This window comes from Gymnoscopelus braueri (assembly GCF_963280865.1).
Source record: "Gymnoscopelus braueri genome assembly, chromosome: 14".
NCBI classification, from domain to species: domain Eukaryota; kingdom Metazoa; phylum Chordata; class Actinopteri; order Myctophiformes; family Myctophidae; genus Gymnoscopelus; species Gymnoscopelus braueri.
This window is the reverse complement of record NC_137619.1, coordinates 1,795,107-1,820,883: the sequence shown is the minus strand read 5'-3', so window position 1 is coordinate 1,820,883 and position 25,777 is coordinate 1,795,107.

The window sequence follows — 25,777 nt, the reverse complement described above, 5'->3', positions numbered from 1 at the left end:
TCAGGTCCCCTGAGGGCCTCCAGGGGGCCTGACGACTGGCCCCGGACTCCCTCACAACCCGGCCTGCTCCGATTGGCTAATTACCAACATGGATTTAGCCCCACAGTCAAATCATTGATTGATTGGACAAGTGGAAAAAGCTTGTCTTTTTGGCCCCCCCCCCCCCTCTCTTTCTCTTTTCTCGCTACTCTCTTTGGGAACTTCAGTGTCACTATTATGCAGAGAGAGAGACTATAGAGAGAGAGAGAGACTATATAGAGAGAGAGACTATATAGAGAGAGAGAGACTATATAGAGAGAGAGACTATATAGAGAGAGAGACTATATAGAGAGAGAGAGACTATATAGAGAGAGAGACTATATAGAGAGAGAGACTATATAGAGAGAGAGAGACTATATAGAGAGAGAGACTATGCAGAGAGAGAGACTATATAGAGAGAGAGAGACTATATAGAGAGAGAGACTATATAGAGAGAGAGAGACTATATAGAGAGAGAGACTATGCAGAGAGAGAGACTATATAGAGAGAGAGAGACTATATAGAGAGAGAGACTATATAGAGAGAGAGACTATATAGAGAGAGAGAGACTATATAGAGAGAGAGACTATGCAGAGAGAGAGACTATATAGAGAGAGAGAGACTATGCAGAGAGAGAGAGACTATGCAGAGAGAGAGACTATATAGAGAGAGAGAGACTATATAGAGAGAGAGACTATGCAGAGAGAGAGACTATATAGAGACAGAAACACTATGCAGAGAGAGAGAGACACTATGTAGAGAGAGAGAGACACTATGTAGAGAGAGAGAGACACTATGCAGAGAGAGAGAGACACTATGCAGAGAGAGAGACACTATGCAGAGAGAGAGAGACACTATGCAGAGAGAGAGAGACACTATGCAGAGAGAGAGAGACACTATGCAGAGAGAGAGAGACACTATGTAGAGAGAGAGAGACTATGCAGAGAGAGAGAGACACTATGTAGAGAGAGAGAGACACTATGTAGAGAGAGAGAGACACTATGCAGAGAGAGAGAGAGACACTATGTAGAGAGAGAGAGAGACACTATGTAGAGAGAGAGAGACACTATGCAGAGAGAGAGAGACACTATGCAGAGAGAGAGAGACACTATGTAGAGAGAGAGAGACTATGCAGAGAGAGAGAGAGACACTATGTAGAGAGAGAGAGACACTATGCAGAGAGAGACACTATGTAGAGAGAGAGACACTATGCAGAGAGAGAGAGACACTATGTAGAGAGAGAGACACTATGCAGAGAGAGAGAGACACTATGTAGAGAGAGAGACACTATGTAGAGAGAGAGAGACACTATGCAGAGAGAGAGAGACACTATGCAGAGAGAGAGAGACACTATGCAGAGAGAGAGAGACACTATGCAGAGAGAGAGAGACTATGCAGAGAGAGAGAGACACTATGTAGAGAGAGAGACACTATGCAGAGAGAGAGAGACACTATGCAGAGAGAGAGAGAGAGACTATGCAGAGAGAGAGAGAGACTATGCAGAGAGAGAGAGACACTATGCAGAGAGAGAGAGAGACTATGCAGAGAGAGAGAGACACTATGCAGAGAGAGAGAGAGACTATGCAGAGAGAGAGAGAGACTATGCAGAGAGAGAGAGACACTATGCAGAGAGAGAGAGACACTATGCAGAGAGAGAGAGAGACTATGCAGAGAGAGAGAGACACTATGCAGAGAGAGAGACACTATGCAGAGAGAGAGAGACACTATGCAGAGAGAGAGAGAGACTATGCAGAGAGAGAGAGAGACTATGCAGAGAGAGAGAGACACTATGCAGAGAGAGAGAGACACTATGCAGAGAGAGAGAGAGACTATGCAGAGAGAGAGAGACACTATGCAGAGAGAGAGACACTATGCAGAGAGAGAGACACTATGTAGAGAGAGAGACACTATGCAGAGAGAGAGAGAGACTATGCAGAGAGAGAGAGACACTATGCAGAGAGAGAGACACTATGTAGAGAGAGAGACACTATGTAGAGAGAGAGACACTATGCAGAGAGAGAGAGAGACTATGCAGAGAGAGAGAGACACTATGCAGAGAGAGAGACACTATGTAGAGAGAGAGACACTATGTAGAGAGAGAGACACTATGCAGAGAGAGAGACACTATGTAGAGAGAGAGACTATGCAGAGAGAGAGACACTATGTAGAGAGAGAGACTATGCAGAGAGAGAGAGACACTATGCAGAGAGAGAGACACTATGCAGAGAGAGAGACACTATGCAGAGAGAGAGACACTATGTAGAGAGAGAGACTATGCAGAGAGAGAGAGACACTATGCAGAGAGAGAGAGACACTATGCAGAGAGAGAGAGACACTATGCAGAGAGAGAGAGACACTATGCAGAGAGAGAGAGAGAGACTATGCAGAGAGAGAGAGACACTATGCAGAGAGAGAGAGAGACTATGCAGAGAGAGAGAGACACTATGCAGAGAGAGAGAGACACTATGCAGAGAGAGAGACACTATGCAGAGAGAGAGAGAGACTATGCAGAGAGAGAGAGACACTATGCAGAGAGAGAGAGAGACTATGCAGAGAGAGAGAGACACTATGCAGAGAGAGAGACACTATGCAGAGAGAGAGAGAGACTATGCAGAGAGAGAGAGACACTATGCAGAGAGAGAGACACTATGCAGAGAGAGAGAGAGGCAGGAGCGTCCCGGGGAGGGCAGAACAGTACCGGTGGGTGGCCCAGGCCTACTGTGCGGTGTTGACACACCGCGGTGCTCTTTGCGGTGATATGTCTTTACACAACGGACACATAATTAATTTGCTAAGCGCTCAAAATGAAATATTCTTTTTATCCACAGATCAGGCTAATTACAGGCTAACTCTTGACAGAGCATTCTTCAACATGGGGAGCGAGGGGAGGAGAAGGTTGCAGTCTCACTCATATATGGGTCAACATTTATTCTAGTAATAGATGTTATTTGCCGTGGCCATGGAGGGTAGGGCTGTGTGATTAAATAAGTGTTGCTCTAGCCTTGCTTATATTCATTCATCAGCGATTAACCCATTAAGACCGGGAACGCATCTGTGTCATTTCTAGATGTTTTGGGCTTTTAAAAAATAGCAGATATACGCACAGAGTGCCGCACTATGAGCTTGTAGATCTGCAATTTGTTTTTGAAAATCGTGAAAATGTGTGCAAATCTTTAGTTTGAAGATATATATTATTATTTTTTAAGTGAACGTGTTTAACTCAAATCTTTGCTTCTGGGAATTCTACAAATGTTTCTACAGTTAGTTTTAAAAAACGTATGTTGCTATAATATCAGTGGTCCTGTGTGAAGGACCACCCAGAATGATATGTATTTGGCCGCGGACCCCCATCACAAAATATCTTGTTCCAGGGACCCCCAGAAGCAAAGATTTGAGTAAAACATGTTCCCTTTAAAAATATTGATTCAAATATATGCATAAATGTTCTCGATTTTTCCAAAATAGCAGATCTACAAGCTCATAGCGCGGCACTCGGTGCCGCACTATGAGCTTGTAGATCTGCTATTTTTGAACATGGATAAAGTGGTTACACACAGATGCGTTCCGGTCTTAATGCGTTAAGTAGCTCCTGGCTGCGATAGGAATCCCAACACTAGGGTTCATTAGACTTTACTTTGAAGGCCAAAAGGCAGTAAACGCCGTGTAACTTATGACTGTAAATATCACTCGTGATATCTTTTACATGGCAGCTTTACTGCGTTATAATCTTGTTTCTGTGACAGATACACAGATGCAGATCCTGGTACTTGTGGGGTACATTTAACTGGCTTCATAATGGCCCCATCAGCCTCTTAATTCCCATTAGCATTATGGAGTCATTAATTCTTTGACATTTTTACAGTCATGCCGACAGCTAGAGAGAGAGAGAGAGCTAAATATGTAAATTGGCTAAAGAGGAGAGTTTCTCCCGATATCTCTATTTATGTGTTTTTTCACATGCTGTGTTGATGTACTGTAAGTGGTAATGTTTGAGCTCATTTTCTTCTTTCCCTTCAACTCTTTTTTTTAAGCCCCACTGGTAGACTTAGCTACGGAAATATTTTCAAAGCAAAAATTAACCTGTTAAGACCGGGAACGCATCTGTGCCATTTTTAAGATGTCTTTGGCTATTAAAAAATAGCAGATATACAACCCTAATCTTGAATCTTTGAATATATATATATTTTTTTCAAAGCAAACATTTTTAACTCAAATCTTTACTACTGGGGGGGTCCCTAGAACAACATATTTTGAGATGGCGGCCTGCGGTCAAATACATATCATTTTGGGTGGTCCTTGACATGAAAAAGTTTGAGAACCACTGATTATACTGTAGCAACTATACATTTTTTCTAAAAACTTTTAGGGTTTAGAAGACATTTGTAGAATCCCCCAGAAGCAAAGATTTGAGTTTCAAATGTTCGCTTTAAAATATATTCGAAGGTTTGCACACATTTTCAAGATTTAAAAAAAATATAGCAGATCTACAAGCTTGTGTATGAGCTTGTATATCTGCTATTTTTTAATAGCCAAAGAAATCCTAAAATGACACAGATGCGTTCCCGGTCTTAAGGGGTTAAGAAAAAACAAAGCATGAATCAATTCTTGAGGACGGTGGTGTCAGTCGTCCAACACAGTAACAAAAACAAGATATCATTCTGGACCAGATAATCGGGGGAAACTACTGACTGGACTGCCAAGAAATCCACTGTGTGCCATGAGAACATGGAGGAGGACATCATACAACGTCTGAAATCCTCCTCTGCTGCTGCTAATATTCTGCCAGCAGAACCTTTTCAAAAATGATTCAAACGGCGTGGCCTCAGATCTTGTACAAATATTGTCAACATATCTCTTCAATCAGGTTGCTTCCCACAGGCTCTGAAAACAGCAGTCACCCCAATTATTACAAAAGCAATATTAATCTAGAGACACGTACGTCACTAATGAGCACTTCTAGTCCCATATAAAAACCTCACGTTTTAACCCATAAAGACCTGAGGCAGATTCTACAAATGTCCAGTGGTGTAAAGTAACTAAGTACATTTACTTTAGAAATGTACTTAAAGGTAGGGTAAGTGATATTTTTTGGTTAAAACAAAAAGTATTTTGTTAAAGGTTAAAGCACTATATTCTGATAGTAATCATTGCTATAGAGTGTTTGTTCAGTAACAGGAGTCTCCCCGTCTCTCCAGCTCTTTAATAAACAGAAAATACATTTTTCGGTAGGTGTCAAAATCTCAGCCAATCAGGAGAAAGTACCAATTTTTAAGCTTCATTTTTATAGTGTTCCAGTTCCAATTTTGTGTCTGCTCATTTCTTTAGTGTCATCACTTCCAATGTCACTTGTTTAATCTGTATCCTGATTGAGTTCTCTATCCTGGTTGGATAAAATTGGAAATGAAACTGAAACTGAAACGAAAATGCATTTTCAGTTTTATAAAGAGCTGGAGAGACATGGAGACTCCTTTTACTGAACAAACACTCTATAGCAATGAGTAGAATATAGAGCTATTTAACACTTATTTTAACCAAAGCAAATCACTTACCCTATTAAGTACAATTTTGAGGTATTTGTACTTTACTTGAGTATTTCCAATTTCCAATTCCCAAAACTTTTAATTTTAAAAATTATTAATTATTCATTATTAATTATTTTAAAACGTTAGTTACTTTGCAGATATAAATGATTACATTATAAAACATATATTTACTACTTTAGCCCTATTTTATACCTAGGCTATTTGAAAATAGCCGATCTACAAGCTCACAAAGATCTCTGATAATAATGAAATCAAAGAAAAGGACTCACACACTGTCTGGAACTTGTAAAAAAGATGGTGCTCTTTATTCGACGTTTCGGTTGTTAGACCTTGTCTGTCCTGATGAAGGTCAAATGACCGAAATGTCAAAAAAATAGCAACAAAACATTTGCAAGTTCCAGACAGCGTGCGGGTCCTTTTCTTTGATGTCATTATCAGAGATCCCCTTCTAAACATAATGTCAAGGACCCCCAAAATCATATGTATTTGGTCACGGATCCCCATCTGAAAATATTTTTGTTCCATGGACAGTGTTGGAAAGTAACTAAAGTAATATGTAACTTAAAGTAATATTATTACTTTTTCCCAGTAACTAGTAACGTAACTAATTACTTTCACGTTTTGAGTAATATTATTACCTTTACTTTTTTTCAAAAAGTAATTTATTACTTTTTTTCACGAGCCTTGGTGGTACTCTGGGTTTGAGTGTGTTTATTTGATCCTGTGTTGTTTTTGGTCAATTGATATAATGGTAGACTGGTTGGGATCCAGTTGCTATGCAGGCTGCTTGCTGATCCGGTCGGAGCGGATACGGAAACGTTGCGCACTTGTCTATGTGTGAATTATCAGCTGCGGAAGGGCGGCACAGCAGGCTTCTCCTCATGAGATATAATCGCCATTTCAGATGTGAGCAATAGGCTATTAGGCAAGTCACCAGCAGCATATTGCCCATTGCTGCCCAATGCCCACTTAACTGTAGGCCTAGACTAGTACATAGGCTGCTAGGAAGTGGAACACACTTTTGTTTTTTTTCCCTGATATTTTGTTTTGTGTCCTGAATGATGCACTAAATATCAGTCAGACAGAATGATTGTTTTGAAGTTTACATTACCTACATTTTCTTCTACATCCACGATGATATGTGTTGATATGGGAGCCTTTTTATTTTATTAGAATACATTTGTTTACAAAGAAATTAAGCACTTTATGAAGAGGTTTTTTGTTTAATTGGTTGCTGTCAGATAAAAGGTTTTTGAGAGGCTGGCTGTAAGTGCGTCCACCAGCATATTGTTTTGTTTTGTTTTCCTGATATGTTGTTTTGTGTCCTGAATGATGCACTAAATATCAGTCAGTCAGAAGAATGATTGTTTTGTTGAAGTTTACATTTCCTACACCCACCACGAACCACGATGATATGTGTTGCTATGGGAGCCTTTTTATTCTATTAGAATTACTTTTGTTTACAAAGAAATGAAGCACTTTATTTTCAGCAGTCATACAGAATGTTTGATTTTTTTTTACTTGCATTTGCTCCTACATTCTGCCACGATGATATGTGCTGCTATGGGAGCCTTTTTATTTTTGTATTTTATTAGAATACATTTTGTTTAATAAACAACAGAAGTTGTTCAAAGACTGTGTCTCATGATGAGTCATTATCTGTTTGAGCCCAGGTGTTTGAATTTGAATATTTTTTTAGGCAAAAAATACATGAAATACATTTAAAATACTTCCAAAAAAGTCCTTGCGGTCTTGTTTCCATTGAGGTCCTTAGTATTCAATTCATAGTCAAATGGTTTTCATTTAGTCTGTAAGTTATGAATTCATACACAGTAAAAGTCTTAGTGTTAATATAATTGAAATGAGTGTACAAATAGAACCAAATGGACCCGTCATGTGTACAGAACACTTTTCAGAGTTAAATCAACAATGAGGATTTTACAATGTAGGCTGCAGAAAAGAGAAAAAAAACAACTGCTAATGTTGAAAATGCAAAGTCAGACTTTTGGGGAGAAAGGATGCAATTACTGGGGGCGAGAAAAAAGAAGTAACTAAGTAATAAGTAACTAGTTACTTTTGGCAGGGAGTAATAAGTAAAGTAACTACATTACTTTTTAAACAAGTAATATGTAATAAGTAACATATTACTATGTTGTAGTAACTATTCCAACACTGTCCATGGACCCCCAGAAGCAAAGATTTGAGTAAAAAATGTTTGCTTTAAAAAAAAAATATATATATATATATATATATATATATATATATATATATATATATATATATATATATATATATATATATATATATATATATATATATATACAAAGATTTGCACAAATGCTCACGATATTTTTTCGTGCCGTGCTATGAGCTTGTAGATCTGCTATTTTTGAATAGCTAAAAGCGCTACTCAACCCGTGGCCCGCGGGCTGCATGCGGCCCGAACGCAGCGTCTTGGCGGCCCCCTCATGGTCAAAAAAAAACCATGAGGACAGGATAAAAATATACATTTCCGTTCAAATATATGGGTTGCTAAAACATTTTTCAAAAACAAACAGACAGACATACATACAGGTGCGTCAATTGTTACAGGTATAATGCATAGTTTTCTATGCATTTCGGGTTTTTGGGAGGGTTTGACCCCCACATTTTTCCGGCCGCGCGGCTTTGCCGCGCGCCCAGGATAGGTGTCCCTTATTTCAATCTCTGGGAGTTGGCAACCCTAACCTTGCCATACCTTAGCTTTTGCTGAACTGATGCCACTGGACATACACACAAAATAAACTGGTACAGGGAAAAGAATATGATGTCAAAATGTACATTTTCTTGTGTGTTACAAAATCGATAAATCCAAAATAGGACCGTCATTTTTATGGCGGCCCCTTGGACTTTTGGTATTTTGCTGAGTGGCCCCTGAGCCATCTTAAGTTGAGTAGCCCTGAGCTAAAGTATAAAATAATGGTTAAAGTGGTTCAAATGATTGAAAACAGCTCAAATCTAAAATGATCTTCTTTTCTTTAAATGGACCCTGTAAAATAAATGAAAAAGCTGTATTTCAATAACTGAACAACTAGCACTAAACAATGGCTTAGATATCTTCCAGTCAGGATCCCGACCACACCACCGCACTGAGACATCTCTCGTTAAAGTCTTCAGTGACACTCCACTTAAACACAGACAGTTTGTTAACATTACCAGACCTCAGTGCTGCATTTGAACATGGTTGACCACAGCATATTACTAGACACACTGAACAATTGGGTGGGACTTTTTGACGTTTGAATGACACTTAAAGGACAGGGACTACTTTGTGTCTATAGCTAATTACACATCTGAGCGGACAAAAATTACATGCGGAGGTCCCAAGGATCCACTCTGGGGGGCCTGTACTGTTCAATATACATTATACATGCAAAGACAAAACAGAAGGGATTGTTTTTGGAGCCAAGGAAGACCGATTAAAAGTCAAAATATCAAGCCCAGGAACAACCTTGGTGTAGTCATGGACTCAGGCCTGAATTTCAACAGTCACATTAACACAGTTACAAAGTCAGCCAACTATCACCTTAAAAATGTATCGTGGATCAAAAGACTTAATTGTTTCAACAAGGTTTTAGAAAAACTTGTCCCGCTAAGGCTGCTAATGCCGCCTGACAGCGTGTCGTGGGTTCGACTCCCGGTCCCGACGACCTTTGCTGTGTGTCACTCACCACCTCTCTCTCGCCATATCCTGTCATTCTACTGACAGGATATGGAGAGAGAGAGAGATGGGGAGTGATACAGTATGACTTTAAAAAAAGAAAAAAACTGTCCATGTATTCATTTTCAGTAGACTTTACACTGGCTCCCTGTATGTTAATGAACCCATTTCAAACAAAATACTTGGTTGGTTTATAAAGCATTGAATGGTTTAGGGCCAAAATAAAATTCTGATCTTGTGCAATAATATCATGAACCATCCAGAGTCAGACCTCTCAGCTTATCTGGGGAAAGGTCTGCTTTCTGTCCCCAGAATGAGAAGCAGCGTTCAGTTTTCATACTGTATGCACCACGTATCAGGACCAAACCACCAGAACACTGCAGCTCTGCTGCAACGCTCACTTCTTCTGCCACCGCCTTTTATCCAGATGTTTTCATTATTATTCTGCACTATAATTTAACTTTTTTGTTTTCCCTGAATAGGTGTTTCCTATTTACTGAATTAAAATGTCCTTTTATGATGCGTCGTTAGACCACAAGGTCATATAGTATCCCGGCCAATGCCAACTCAGAGTATGAGATGCACGGCTTGGGTGCGATAAGTACCGACATTAAGCCTCTCTGACCTAATCTACATATGTGTTTCCTTTTGTTTTATGTAAAGCAGTGTTGATTTGTACAGCACATTTTTATTTAGTTTTAGTCATAGTCTTTAGAATAAAATTCCATTCGTTTTAGTCATCTGAAACGTTTTAGTTTTTGTCTAGTTTTAGTCGACTATAATGTATTTTTGGCGGTGCCTTGATGGCGTCATAATGGCTGATTTTACACTTGGTTGCATGCTGAAAATAGCCGATCAACAAGCGCTGCGACGCGTTGTGAGCTTGTAGATCTGCTATTTTCAGAGCGCAACACCCGAGCGCAACCAAACATAAAATGACTTGTCTTTTAGTTCTACTGGATCTCTTCTCCACTAGATCCCTCACTAACATTTTAGTCTAGTTTTTATGTTGTCATTTGTTGATGAAATTGTCTAATATGTATAGTCTATAGTCTCTATATTTAGTCTTAGTTTTAGTCATCATAGCTTAGTTTTTATTTAGTTTTCGTCAGTGAAAAAAGGCAGTCGACCAACATTTTTCGTCATAGTTTTAGTCGACAAAATCAACACTGAATTCCTGTGTTGTTGAAATGTGTTTTATTTATATCAATAAACTTGCCCTGCCTTGCCTTGCCTTACATTCATGTTCCCTGGAGGATGAACCCTAACCATTTGAGTGACCCCCATGACCTTTCCTTTAGTACGGTACCACCCTCTGGCCAAAATGTCTTTTTGTTTTATTTTTGCCCCGACAGTGAGAGCATGTTGGGGCTTTAATGACAGTGAGAGCATGTTGGCGCTCTAATGACAGTGAGAGCTTGGCGCTCTAATGACAGTGAGAGCATGTTGGGGCTCTAATGACAGTGAGAGCTTGGCGCTCTAATGACAGTGAGAGCTTGGCGCTCTAATGACAGTGAGAGCATGTTGGGGCTCTAATGACAGTGAGAGCTTGGCGCTCTAATGACAGTGAGAGCTTGGCGCTCTAATGACAGTGAGAGCATGTTGGGGCTCTAATGACAGTGAGAGCTTGGCGCTCTAATGACAGTGAGAGCTTGGCGCTCTAATGACAGTGAGAGCATGTTGGGGCTCTAATGGCAGTGAGAGCTTGGCGCTCTAATGACAGTGAGAGCATGTTGGGGCTCTAATGACAGTGAGAGCATGTTGGCGCTCTAATGACAGTGAGAGCATGTTGGGTCTAATGACAGTGAGAGCATGTTGGGGCTCTAATGACAGTGAGAGCATGTTGGCGCTCTAATGACAGTGAGAGCATGTTGGGGCTCTAATGACAGTGAGAGCATGTTGGGGCTCTAATGACAGTGAGAGCATGTTGGCGCTCTAATGACAGTGAGAGCATGTTGGGTCTAATGACAGTGAGAGCATGTTGGGGCTCTAATGACAGTGAGAGCATGTTGGCGCTCTAATGACAGTGAGAGCATGTTGGGGCTCTAATGACAGTGAGAGCATGTTGGCGCTCTAATGACAGTGAGAGCATGTTGGGGCTCTAATGACAGTGAGAGCTTGGCGCTCTAATGACAGTGAGAGCATGTTGGCGCTCTAATGACAGTGAGAGCATGTTGGGGCTCTAATGACAGTGAGAGCATGTTGGGGCTCTAATGGCAGTGAGAGCATGTTGGGGCTCTAATGACAGTGAGAGCTTGGCGCTCTAATGACAGTGAGAGCATGTTGGGGCTCTAATGACAGTGAGAGCATGTTGGCCCTCTAATGACAGTGAGAGCATGTTGGGGCTCTAATGGCAGTGAGAGCATGTTGGGGCTCTAATGGCAGTGAGAGCATGTTGGGGCTCTAATGACAGTGAGAGCATGTTGGGGCTCTAATGGCAGTGAGAGCATGTTGGGGCTCTAATGACAGTGAGAGCTTGGCGCTCTAATGACAGTGAGAGCATGTTGGGGCTCTAATGACAGTGAGAGCTTGGCGCTCTAATGACAGTGAGAGCATGTTGGGGCTCTAATGGCAGTGAGAGCTTGGCGCTCTAATGACAGTGAGAGCATGTTGGGGCTCTAATGGCAGTGAGAGCTTGGCGCTCTAATGACAGTGAGAGCATGTTGGGGCTCTAATGACAGTGAGAGCTTGGCGCTCTAATGACAGTGAGAGCATGTTGGGGCTCTAATGACAGTGAGAGCATGTTGGCGCTCTAATGACAGTGAGAGCATGTTTGGGGCTCTAATGACAGTGAGAGCTTGGCGCTCTAATGACAGTGAGAGCATGTTGGGGCTCTAATGGCAGTGAGAGCTTGGCGCTCTAATGACAGTGAGAGCATGTTGGGGCTCTAATGACAGTGAGAGCTTGGCGCTCTAATGACAGTGAGAGCATGTTGGGTCTAATGACAGTGAGAGCATGTTGGGGCTCTAATGGCTCTAATGGCAATATCAGTCCTTTCACTTTACTTTGGTCTGGTTGGCTGTGAGGAGAAGCACAGCCTCTGGGGGGCTTTTAGACCTGTCTAAAGGTATTTACACTTTGGGTACAACCATGTTAAATAGATTATTTTGGTGTATAAGAGTTCTGCTTTGTATTAACAGACAAAACAATGAAAAACAGGCCAACGGGATAGTTCACCCCAAAATGACTTTTTTTTCTATGGATTACACACCCTGGAGACTTTAATTCATGGAGATGTTTTAGTTTTTGTCTCATTCCTAAGACATTAATTTAATGACCGGCGGCGGCTCTGGTAGGAGACTCTCTGGTAGGAGACTCAAAGTGTCAACTTTTAGTCTCTTACCAGAGACATTAGCATCTTTCCCCGGTCATCAGATTATTGTCTTAGGAATATAACAAAACAAAACAATCTCTATGAATTCAAGGCTTCATGGGGTGTAATTGATTTTAAATAAGTAATTGTTTGGGTGAACTATCTCTTTAATCATAATATGTTACACAAACATGCATGTATTTAGGCAACTTTTGTTGAAGTTGATCCTCTCCTCAGGTCAGAGTCCCCTATGGAACGACTGAGACCTAAAGGACAGCGTTAGATGGTGTATCTTCTTTTTCCCGATGCAAAGTTTATCAGAAAGTATATAGGCATTAGCCAGGAGAAACAGAGAGAGAGAGAGAGAGAGAGGAGGCTGGGGAAAAGAGATGGCAGCTAAAGAGAGGATTTGGCTCTATGGTTAATGATGGGTGTGACAATAAGGACGCGTTTCTGTCCACACCGCTGTGTAGGATGTCCCGTTCTATTCTGCTGCAGTGCATCCTGGGGCAGGAGGAGGACTCAGACCAAAGGAAGCCCCCCAGGGGGAAGCCAGGGGATTAGCTGGCCTATCTCTAGGAGTGGAAATTAATTAAGTAATTATGGCAGCCGGGCAGGATGAAATATGCATGAGCCCTGATTGGGATGTTTGTGTATAATCTAATTTCATCCCCTAGACCATCCCTCCCTCCCTCCCTGCCAGCCAGGTAAATCAGACCAAAGGGCTAGCTCTCTCGCTCTCTCTCTCTCTCTCTCTCTCTCTCTCTCTCTCTCTCTCTCTCTCTCTCTCTCTCTCTCTCTCTCAGACACACACACACACACACACACACACACACACACACACACACACACACACACACACTCTCTCTCACACGCATGCGCACGCACATGCACACACAGACACACATGCATTAAGTGCACATGCTAATTACAGTCCATGCATGCAGACCAAGTGACAATGCTCGTGGCATCACCGCAGTGCGTTGCGTAGCTGGATCACACTCTCTCTCCGATTGCAGAGTCATTATTTTGTTTTGTCTTTTGGGCGTCTGATGTTCTTTAAAATGAGGTAATCAGCGAGGATTAGTCACCGCAGTAATGAGGATTGAACCGCAGATTATGTGTTCTTGTCTGATCCACATAATTGCATTTGTAGATGCATGTCATTAAGAGGGTGGCATCCAATTAACGATTGAGCGCGTGTTTCACGTGGAAGTACAGTTGGAGTGAGAAATGTGGCTTAAAAGAAAGGCCCTTACTACTTTTTTTTTAGTTTTTTAGTTTTTTTTTGTTTTTTAGTTCCAACAGGGGTTTTCTGTTTTCTTGTCTGTTTATTTTTTTCCTTTTTTTGTAGTCTCTCTTTCTCTTTTATCGATGGACTTTAAGGTCTGTCTGCAGCAAAGTGAGCTCTCCTTGCTGTCCTGAACAATACTTCCTGTAGACAATTCAAGGTCAATAAGATCAGTGACCACATGTCTACGACCACAAGAAAGGCTTCCACCTTCTCAATACACGCTCATACATGTGCATGCAAGCAACACACGTCTTAAACACAGCCGTACAGTACATGCAGACATTAGTGCCTAACACACACACACACACACACACACACTCACACTCACACACTCATACACTCACATGCATACGTGCAGACCTACAAACAGAGGTGCACACGCGCGCACACGCACACACACACACACACACACACACACACACACACACACACACACACACACACATCACACACACACACACACACACACACGCAAACCTCTCCCATTTCCTCTCAATCACCTGTGAGTCTATCGACCTAGGTGCATCTTCCTTCCTTTCATTTATTTAGATTTTTTTCCTCTATTGATTTGGACATTGGTGTATTGGGAATGCAGCATAGTGTCACATAGTGCTGGAATATCATGTTCTACATTTGACCATTTGTCTCCTTTTACACTGGTCCAGTCCTCTGTGCCTGACGCTCTGTGTCTTTGTATTGTCTCCTAGCCCTTCCCTTCAAAACCTTATTGCTAACGCCTATTTTACCTTCAAAACCTTATGGCTAACGCCTATTTTACCTTCAAAACCTTATGGCTAACGCCTATTTTACCTTCAAAACCTTATGGCTAACGCCTATTTTACCTTCAAAACCTTATGGCTAACGCCTATTTTAGGCATTTCAATTTCACATTTTGAGAAATGTTTCTAAAATTACGAAAATAGTAGCTCACAACAAGCTGACAAAGCGACTTGTTGTAACACATTGTGAGCTTGTAGATCAGGTATTTTCACTATTCGACATTTTTTTAAATAAATGGCTAAAGATGATATTTTTGGGTTAAAATGAAAAGTTGAGTCTCTTTTTTCTGATAGTAATCATTGCTATAGAGTGTTTGTTCAGTAACGCGTCTCTCTATCTGTCCAGTACTTTAATAAATAGAAAATAGATTTTCAGGTGGGTTACAAATAAATCACATCCAGGCAGTCAGGAGAGAGAACCAAACTAAAATAATTCATCAGCTTGTGTTCCAGTTCCAAATGTGTCCGCTCATTTATTTGTGTCATCACTTCCAATTTCACTTTTTTATCACGTATCCTGATTGGATGAAATTGTTATCCTGACCTACAAATGTATTTTCTGTTTGCGGTGGAGAGACAGGGAGACTCCTGTTACTGAACAAACAATCTATACTGTAGCAATGATTGCTATGGGAATATAGAGCTATTTAACACTGATGTTACAAAACAATATGATTTATACCACCTTCAAACGATGCATCCCTTAATCTGAACTAGAGTGAACTGAGAGAAGGGAACTGGGAGGTAAAAAATATTCAATGTGCGATGAGCTTTGGTTCAGTGTTCCCCATGCGTTTAAAGTGTTCCCCATGCGTTTAAAGTGTTCCCCACAGTTTAAAGTGTTCCCCACAGTTTAAAGTGTTCCCCACAGTTTAAAGTGTTCCCCAGCGTGTAAGCCTCGCTGAGAAATCTGAACTTTAAAAAAGGAGAGGTGAGAGAATGGAGGGGTGAGAGAATGGAGGGGTGAGAGGAGAGCAGAGATGAAGGTGTACTGTGTGCCCTCCAAAAGGAACATGTTCTCTGGACGTTAACTCTGTGTAATCGTCTCCTTTGCTCACAGACTGAAAACTCTGTATACTGTCTGAATACTGGTGTCTTCTACAGCAGACAGACTGGACGTCTGCTGTTTTACGTTTGCAAAGTGTTTAACTTTCAGTAGAGCCAGACTGTTCTATCAGTTTGGCCGATATATCAGCCATTATTTAACTTCATTGATGACATTTTTTTATTTAATTTAATTACATTTTAATAAACAATTATCTATCTAATTAAAGTTAAATGTTGTCATATATTGAATTTAATATATAATAATTATCTTTATAATTATCTTAAAAGATACTAAAGTAAAATATCTTTCAAAAAGTTATTTGTGTGTTTATTTGTATTCCTACCAAGCTGACCATTCAGTCCCCTCAGGTTGTGACCGTTGTCACCTGACCCTCTCTTCCTGTCCTACACCACCATGCCCACATACTGACCCTCTCTTCCTGTCCTACACCACCATGCCCACATACCTGAGTCATTTGTTCTCATGGTTTTGTTAAATTAGGCTTGTTGTTTTAGACAGATGCTAGGTTCATTGTTTAACTGGTATCCTATAGTTTCAAGTTACAGATTAAAGGTAGGGTAAGTGATATATATTTTCTTTTTATTTATTTTTTCTGGTTAAAAGGTTAAAGTACTATATTGTGATAGTAATCATTGCTACAGAGCGTTTGTTGGATCACAGGGGTCTCTCCAGCTCTTTAGTAAACACAATATAGTACATTTTCAGGTAGGTGACAACATTTAAGCCAATCAGGAGAGAGCACTGAAAATGCCTTTTCTGTTTAATAAAGAGCTGTAGAGACATGGAGACTCCTTTTACTGAACAAACACTCTATAGCAATGAGTACTATCACAATATAGAGCTATTTAACACTTATTTTAACCAAAGTAAATCACTTACCCTACCTTTAATTATTTTGATAGTACGTTGTTTAGATGTGATGATAGATAGGTTTGTGGTTTACCTGTGATCCTAGTTTACTGAGGCACTACGCTGTCTTTCTGCATGTGATGTATGTGTTTTAGCGTCTGCTAAATGCTAAATGCTAAATTGTAATTGTCTCCCATGGAGCTGATTTTAGAATAACCTACGATGTGTTTCCAATCAAGCAGTAAAGTGTTCAATAAACACATAGGATCTATCAGGAAGGAAAGTTTAGATACTGTAGGTGATTTACTATGCAACCTTTTCTGGCACTTCCTGATACTCTTTATCATTCCTGACGTATCATTTAATGAGGTATATGGTTCATATAGCAAACTATTATCTTGATATTTAGTGGACAGAGTTACCTGTGTAATCTACATTGTGTGGCTTTATAATAACAAAGTGCCTTTTGCACCCTTTGTTACGTAAGAGCAAGTCCTGGAATAAAAATGACCAGTGGTGGGAAAAGTACTCAAAATGTTTTACTTAAGTAAAAGTATCAATACTGCAATGTAGTCCGGAAGTCCGGAATTCAAAATTCACTTGAGTAAAAGTACAAAAGTATTGGTATCAAAATGTACTAACAGAGGTGTAGTACCAAAAGTAAAAGTACTAAAATGTTTGAAAATAGCAGATCTACAAGCTCACAACGCGTCGCATCGCGACGCGTTGTGAGCTTGTAGATCTTGTAGATCTTGTAGATCTGCTTGTAGATCTGCTATTTTCAAATAGCCTAGGTATAAAACAGGGCTAAAGTGGTTAATGTACGTTTTATAATGTAATTATTTATATCTGCAAAGTAACTAGTAACGAAGGTTTTCAAATAATCGTAGTAGAGTAAAAGTACAATATTTGCCTCTGAGATGTATTGGAGTAGAAGTAAAAGTATAGACAATTGGAAATACTCCGGTAAAGTAAAAGTACCTCAAAATTGTACTTAAGTAACAGTACTTGAGTAAATGTACTTAGTTACTTCACACCACTGAAAAATGACTAACTGAGAATGCTCCGTGTTGATGAATGTTGGTTCTGTGGAGGATCATCATAACAAAAAAAACCTGTCAACCAGAGCGTTTTCACAATATTGTCCTGGTTGTCGTGCACGCTGTCGGGCCCTGGGCTGAAACGTGAGCCGTTGCTTTGTATAGATTTGAATAACAACGATGATTTGCATCCCCTGTGGTGGAAAAACCTGAGAGAGCACTTCAACTGTCAGGGAAGAAGGTGAAGAGGTCAACGGGGAAAAAAAAGACCCCTTGTCTAACCTGGCGACATGATAGGAACCGCAGGCCCAGGGTTGTCATTTTAGCCTGAGGCTGCTCTAACCGCCCTAACTGACAATACCGCGCATTGATTATCGCTATTTACAGACGTGCTGCACACTGCTTGTGGGAATGCTGTGCACACTGCGTTATACGCCTAATGTATGCTTTATGCTAGGCCGATGCCGCACGCCGAAAATAGCAGATCTACAAGCAGTGGTGCAAAAAGTTCTCAAATGTTTTAGTTAAGTAAAAGTATCAATACTGCAATGTAGAAACACTCTGTTGTAAAAGTACTCATTATGCAGAATGCCTCATTTCACAGGTTTCAAATGTATAAAAACCTTTTGAAATAGCAGATCTACAAGCTCACAATGCGCCGCGTCGCATCCTAACGCATTGTGAGCTTGTAGATCAACTATTTTCAAATGGACGAAATGTATATTTCTTTTCAATCTTTATTTCAGACTCAGGGTCCATATAGCAAAACATGACAATCACACAGTAAAAGCAATAAAATAATAAAAAGAAATAAAAAAACACATAAAAACAGTCCAACTACAGCTTTTCAAAGTCAGTAGAGGCTGTTACGCCAATGTCTCCATATCGTGGAAGAGTACCGAGTAGAACTTTTGACAGGGTTAATTAAAATCTTAATAACATGATTGTCAGACTTTTCAAGACGACATATGAATTTGTACATTACATTTCTTAACAGGGCTTGACAGGTAGGTACCCCCAGGTTTACAAACAGTTGGCTGGCACTGTGCCATCTTGGTACCCTCACCAGCAACCGTAGAGCATCATTATATGCTACTTTTAGTTTTCGCATGCTGCTAGCTTTGTAGTTACTCCATAAGTGAGCCGTATACAATGGTGTACAGAATGCTTTAAAGAGTGATACCTTGACATGTACAGAGCATTTGTGAAATTTCCACATTAGTATGTTTGCCTGGGCATACAATTTGCATCTTTGTCTATGGATGTCTTTGTCATCAGAGAGATCATCGGATATACAGTGTCCTAGGTACTTAATCTCACTGCACACAAGTAGTATGTTGCTACTGAGAATAAAATTAGGAAATACTGCCTTTTTATCATCTTTACTTCGCACAATCATGATGCTACTCTTCTTGGCATTATATTTAATATTAAAATCAATGCCATACTGGGAGCAAACCCTGAGAAGCTGTTGTAAGCCTGCACTGTACAGGGAAAAGATAATTAAATCATCTGCATATATAGGGCTGAAGTGGGTAATGTATGTTTTCAAATAAATGTAGTGGAGCAAAAGTACAATATTTGGATCCAAAATGTAGTGGAGTAAAAGTATTGGAAATTGGAAATTGGAAATATTCAAGTAAAGTACTAATACCTCAAAATTGTGCTTAAGTACAGTACTTAAGTAAATGTACTTAGTTACTTTCCACCTCTGGTCGTACGCAGATGTCGCACGCCCAAAATAGCAGATCTACAAGCTTGTAGAACGGCTATTTTCGCCTTGCAAAACCATCGTACGATGATGTGTAAACCAGGCCTTATCCCAGCGTACAGAACATCTATTCTCCAACTTTTTTAAATCCAGGAAGCCATTTTATGGGGTAAAGTTTTTCGGCCACCCCACACTTGATTTATAGTGCAATTTCAAAGTTGGAATAAAGCATATTTTAAAAATAAAGCATAACATTGGTAGCCATGAACAGGAATATAAGATAAAGATAAACTTTATTATCCATTAAATTTGACATAAAATGGAAATTTGCCGTTGGCACATTTATTAGAAAAATACATTTACAATGCTGTGATTCCTGCTGTTTTTGTGTCTTTTCAGCGTAGTTTAAAAGCTACGGAAAATGTGTTTCTAAATGGAAGCATATCCTATAGCCTATATCTTTTGCCAGAACCGTAATAAAATAAAATAAAAAATAATAATAATAAAGAATATGCATTGACAGGCGATGCGTTTCAAAGTAATGCAGATGTTTACAGTAACAATACTTTAACTCTTGAGAGCGTAAAATGAAAGGGTAAGGGTCCATTTGGTTTCATCTTACACTCTCTCAAAAGTTAAAGATCTACGAGGGTCCATTTGGTTACCAACTCTCCATCATTTAGCTGGGGACCCCCTCAAGGACCACTGGTTGAGAACCACTGCTCTACAACCTGTTTATCTAGTCTCTTCCCCCCATAATCCTATATCCACGCTCGCAATGTCTTCCCTCTCTCACCCTGTTTCTCCCCAACGCCCCTCGCCCCGGCCCTGTGATATAGCTCCCACACCTCCAGAAATGAGGTGATATTTGGTGTACGGAGGGAGAGAGCATGTCCATGCAAACAGAGTGTACCTCACCACACCTGGGCTTTTTATAGGCTAATAGGATGACCGCTGGCTGGCTCGCACTGCGAGGTCAGCTCCCGTGTTATCCATCCTCATGCCTGGAGAAATCCACGCTATTATTATCGACTTGATTGACCGTCTAGTCAGACACTCAATAATAGTTCAGTTCACATTGCACAAAGAAAGTGGGAAAAATTGTCATTCAACCCCAGACTGAACTTTCCTATACTGGGTTTGGCGATGATGTGGGTCTGTTTGAATGTCTTGACTTGTATGTAAATATTGTCTCTTTTGAGTCATAATTCGCTGTCCTATGTCCCGCTTTACATGATTAGTTTAGTAATTTATGTGACAGGATTTCCAGAGCAGTTCCCATGCTTCAGTAGATAGGATGTGATTAGTGTCTTGCTTTAGGCCATGTTGAAAGGACTTTCCCCGTGTGTGTGGGTTCTTCTTGTAATGAACGTTTCATTACAAGATGGCAGTACTGTCCACTGATACTGCTGTGCTGATGGACAAAACCATCGATGGGTCATCTGCAGCAGGGGCATGAGGAAGTCGCACATTTTGTTTCTCAAATCCAGCGGTGTAAAGTAACTAAGTACATACATAGCCGTGGGAAGTGGGGGTGCTGAGGGGGCTGCAGCACCCCCTGAAAATAAAGTATAAAAAATTAAAAAATTATATTAAAAATATATAGATATATAAACTTCAAAACATTTTTGCATAATGTGCCTGTTGTTGTTGGTCATTATTTGGGGGGGATTTAGTGCAATAAGTTTTCTGGAACCGAATTAACCGAATTAGATTGACAAAATAACCCCAGAAACCGCAAAGTTTCGCACGTGCATGCATGCGCATACAGCACCCGTAACCTATAGCGTCTTCCCACGGCCCTGCCCACATATAGCTCAAGTGGAGTTAGGAGGTTTTTTAACCATTAATGTGGAGATATTTTTTTTTTAATTTTTTCGTGATAAATTGTTTTTAAAAACATAAACAATGTCTGGTTTATTTTTTGAATTTTCACATGGAATTTGGATGAGGCTGGATGGAGCCTTGCCTTTTTTTTCCTTTTATATTTGATATATTTAACTTCAATGTTATAATGGAAGTCAATGGCAGTCAGATCTGGCTGAAACCTTGCCCAAATATGGAGGCATTATGTCATAGCTGACTGACATCATAGATTGGTCACATGAAGTCTAACATCCACATGAGGCCACGCCCCTTATTGGACCCCGTCTTATTTATATTATTTATGTGTTGCTGTTGTTAGTCATGGCTTCCAGTTCCCACCTGATGTTGTGTGGGAGTTCTGATTGGTCCAGATCGTACTGAATATCTGCTAGTTTGCATAATGTCTTCAGACTAGGACTTAAGTCTAACATGTACAGGTCAGCAGGTCTGTTGTTTCCTCCAAAGAGGATGATACGATCTCCCACAATGCAACAGCACATCCCATACATCCCACGCGGTCTTTTCCCTTTGGGCTCAGCCCTCTTCCAGGAGAAGGTCTTTGGACTGAATTTCCACAGATCATTGAGGGTAGTAGTATAATTACCGTTTCTTCCACCAAATATGTACAGCTCTCCATTGTAGGTAAAGGCTGAATGACCAAAGCGTCTTTCTGGAAGAAGCTGTGCAGAAGGTGTGTTCAGCCAGCAGTTGCTCTCTGTGTCAAACACTCTGATGTTGTTACCAAATACAAACATCTTTGTCCCGATGATGGTGGCAGAGTGATGTGAAGAAGCAGGAGGTGGAGTGTCTCTGGTGTTAATTAAAGACCAGACCATTGTGGTGGTGTCCAACTTGTACATGTCATCATAGTATCCAGTCCCATTGTGTCCTCCATGAATATACATGACCTTCCCCAACACACAGGCTGCGTGGTTCCTCCTCTCCTCTGGAACAGTTCCAGAAACCTTGGGCTTGAACCATCTGTGGGCGTCGACATCAAATGCATAAAGCATGTTGCAGTATTTCCTTGTGTCATATTTATAACCCCCCCAGATGTAGATTATGTCTTCTATCAGCACAGCTGTGTGGCTGCTGCGATTGGATGGAACCTCAATGTTTAATTCTCCTCTTCCAGTTGTCACTGGGGTCAACTTCCTCCAGCGTAAAGACACTGTGTTGAGGATGTGAACATCAATCCGATCCTTGTTACGGTACCCTCCAAATGAGTAGACTTGGTCTCCCACGGCAACAGCAGCAGCTTGACCGCCTAACACTGGTCCTCTGTTCAGATGCAGCGTCCAGTAGAACATTTCTCACAACAGCTCCTCCAGGGATCAACTTAGATTCTTCAAGTCTCGTTGTGTAACAGAATGGAGTCCTAAAGTGTGCTCCACCACTTATAGTGGTTCATTGGCACAAGTGTCATGCAAAGTTTGACCAATCCGCTGGGTCGGGCTGGCCAATCAAGGAAGTCGATGCCTGTTGATGTCCCTAATATGGTAAATTGATCATCATAGCAACCCCAGACAGACAGGCTCTACACAGCAGACAGACAGGCTCTACGCAGCAGAGAGACAGGCTCTACACAGCAGACAGACAGGCTCTACGCAACAGAGAGACAGGCTCTACACAGCAGACAGACAGGCTCTACACAGCAGACAGACAGGCTCTACGCAGCAGACAGACAGGCTCTACACAGCAGAGAGACAGGCTCTACACAGCGGACAGACAGGCTCTACGCAGCAGACAGACAGGCTCTACGCAGCAGAGAGACAGGCTCTACACAGCAGACAGACAGGCTCTACGCAACAGAGAGACAGGCTCTACACAGCAGACAGACAGGCTCTACGCAGCAGACTGACAGGCTCTACACAGCAGAGACAGGCTCTACGCAGCAGACAGACAGGCTCTACACAGCAGAGACAGGCTCTACGCAGCAGACAGACAGGCTCTACACAGCAGACAGACAGGCTCTACACAGCAGACAGACAGGCTCTATGCAGCAGAGAGACAGGCTCTACACAGCAGAGAGACAGGCTCTACACAGCAGACAGACAGGCTCTACACAGCAGACATACAGGCTCTACACAGCAGAGAGACAGGCTCTATGCAGCAGACAGACAGGCTCTACACAGCAGAGAGACAGGCTCTATGCAGCAGAGAGACAGGCTCTACACAGCAGACAGACAGGCTCTACACAGCAGACATACAGGCTCTACGCAGCAGAGAGACAGGCTCTACACAGCAGACAGACAGGCTCTACACAGCAGAGAGACAGGCTCTACACAGCAGACAGACAGGCTCTACACAGCAGACAGACAGGCTCTTTGTGTGATATGATTTAGTTTTTTTTACATTAACCACTTGAACCCTAGTATCCCTTTTCTGAGGAGAACTTTAGCCAAAAATAGCAGATCTACAAGCTCACAACGCCTCGCAGCGCGAGAGATCGGCTTGTAGATCGGCTATTTTTGGCAAAGAGTTATAGGTGTAGTGGGAAAAAAGAGCAGCACAAGTTTATCTGAAACACAATTTTATACAATATAGAGGGGGTCCCTGCTTCATCTCTCTCTCAGCTAGGGGGTGCTTGACCTGCATCGCATCGCAATGCGACGCGTTGTGAGCTTGTAGCTTTAAAAAAAAAAGGGAAAAAAAGCCTATATTGACATGGCCTAAATATGGGGCGGGTTTATCACCAGAGACATATGTTTTATCTAACCCTTGGAAATGTAGGTTCAACACAGAGATTCCAGACTCATATCTACACAGTGATATTAGTCTGGATATGCCAGGCTAGCAATCTGGGAACCCATCGCCAAATGAAAAGGAAAAACAGCGCCCTCTGCTGTTCTTTACAATCTCACTTGGCTCTGGGAGGAAGTCGACGTAGCACACGTGCGCAAGGAAACAGGGGTTTTGGTCTGCCTTCAGCGCTCCACTTCCGGTGATGCGACTATGTTTTCCTTCCCACTAACAATATTTCTACACGGAACACTAACACCACTTCTCCCAGAGAACATGGATGGTTTTGGTTATAAGCCCACTTGTTTCTATGATGAAAGAGCAAGTTAAAATGTGAATATCTTTCCGTGGTTTTGTCTGCTCCGCGGACGCTATTGTTAAATGAGTTTCGGTTTGTTTCTAGTGGGGAAGGATCGGCAGACACGTAAATCCCGCCCACTACATTTGATTGGGTAAAGCGCGGCCTGCTTCCTGATCTGAAGGCACGCCCACTTGTAGGCCAGTGCCTAGCGATATGACGAACCCCCCCGACCTATAACGTCTTCCCACGGCCCTGAGTACATATACTGCACTTAAGTACATTTTTGAGGTATTTCTTACTTTACTGCTTTTTTTGAAAACTTGTGAAATGGCACATTCTGCATAATGAGTACTTTCTACTTTTGGTACTTTAAGTACATGTTGATGCCGATACTTTTGTACTTCTACTCAAGTCAATTTTTATTCCGGACATTTACTTGTAACAGAGTATTTCTATATTGCAGTATTGATACTTTTACTTACGTAAGAAATGTGAGTTACTTTTCCACCACTGACAACGCGTCACATCTCTATATGGTGAAGTATAAAATAGGGCTAAAGTGGTTAATGTATGTTTTATAATATAATAATTCATATCTGCAAAGTAACTAGTAACTAAAGTTTTCAAATAATTGTAGTGGAGTAAAAGTACAATATTTTCCTCAGAGATGTAGTGGAGTAGAAGTAAAAGTATTGAAAATTGTCAATGATTAAGTACAGTACTTGAGTAAATGTACTTAGTTACTTTACACCACTGCACATCTCCTAACGTTGTCACACTGTGATGACAAAAGGAAGTGAAGTGATGCTGATGCTGGTGACATGGGATCATACAGTGTTTTTGTTTAGTTTTATACTTATTATAATTGTCACATCTAGATACATGGAGGAGTAACAAAGTGTTTACCTTACAGTAGGTTTCAGGGAGAGGAAGTGAGAGCCAGAGGTGTGTAACTAACGGAAGGTGCTGTACGTGTAAACACTCATTAAAAATAACATCTGTTGGCAATTCAGACTTAGTTTTTTTAATCTAGAGTAGACAGTTATTTTTTACCCCTTTTTCTCCCCAATTTAGTCGTTATGCCAATTAACTCCCCCACACACATGTCTGTGTTGTCACTGCTGTCATATCCTACTGACTCACCTGCCAGTGAGGAGCCCCTACCGGGAGGACGTAGAGCCTTCGTTCTACTTCTCCCGCCCAACACTCCCCACTGACAGGCTCCGCCCCCAGCCTGTAGGAGTACGTGCAATGACCATTATTACCCCCCTCCTCCTACTCCTCCTCCTCATCCTCCTCCTCATCCTCCTCCTCCTCCTCCTCCTCCTCCCCGCCCGGCTTCCCTCCCCCTGAACACGGGCCAATTGCGTTCGTGTGGTCGCCCGACAAAGCCGGATGCACCACACGGTGGATTCGAACCAAGGGGCCAGCTTGAGATTTTTACATTGACTCCAATATGGAAGAGACAGTTCATATGAATGGCCAGTGTGCGGGCGTTGCTGAGTGATGATATTTCATTAGGGAAGCATTATGTACACTTCATAACTCTGGC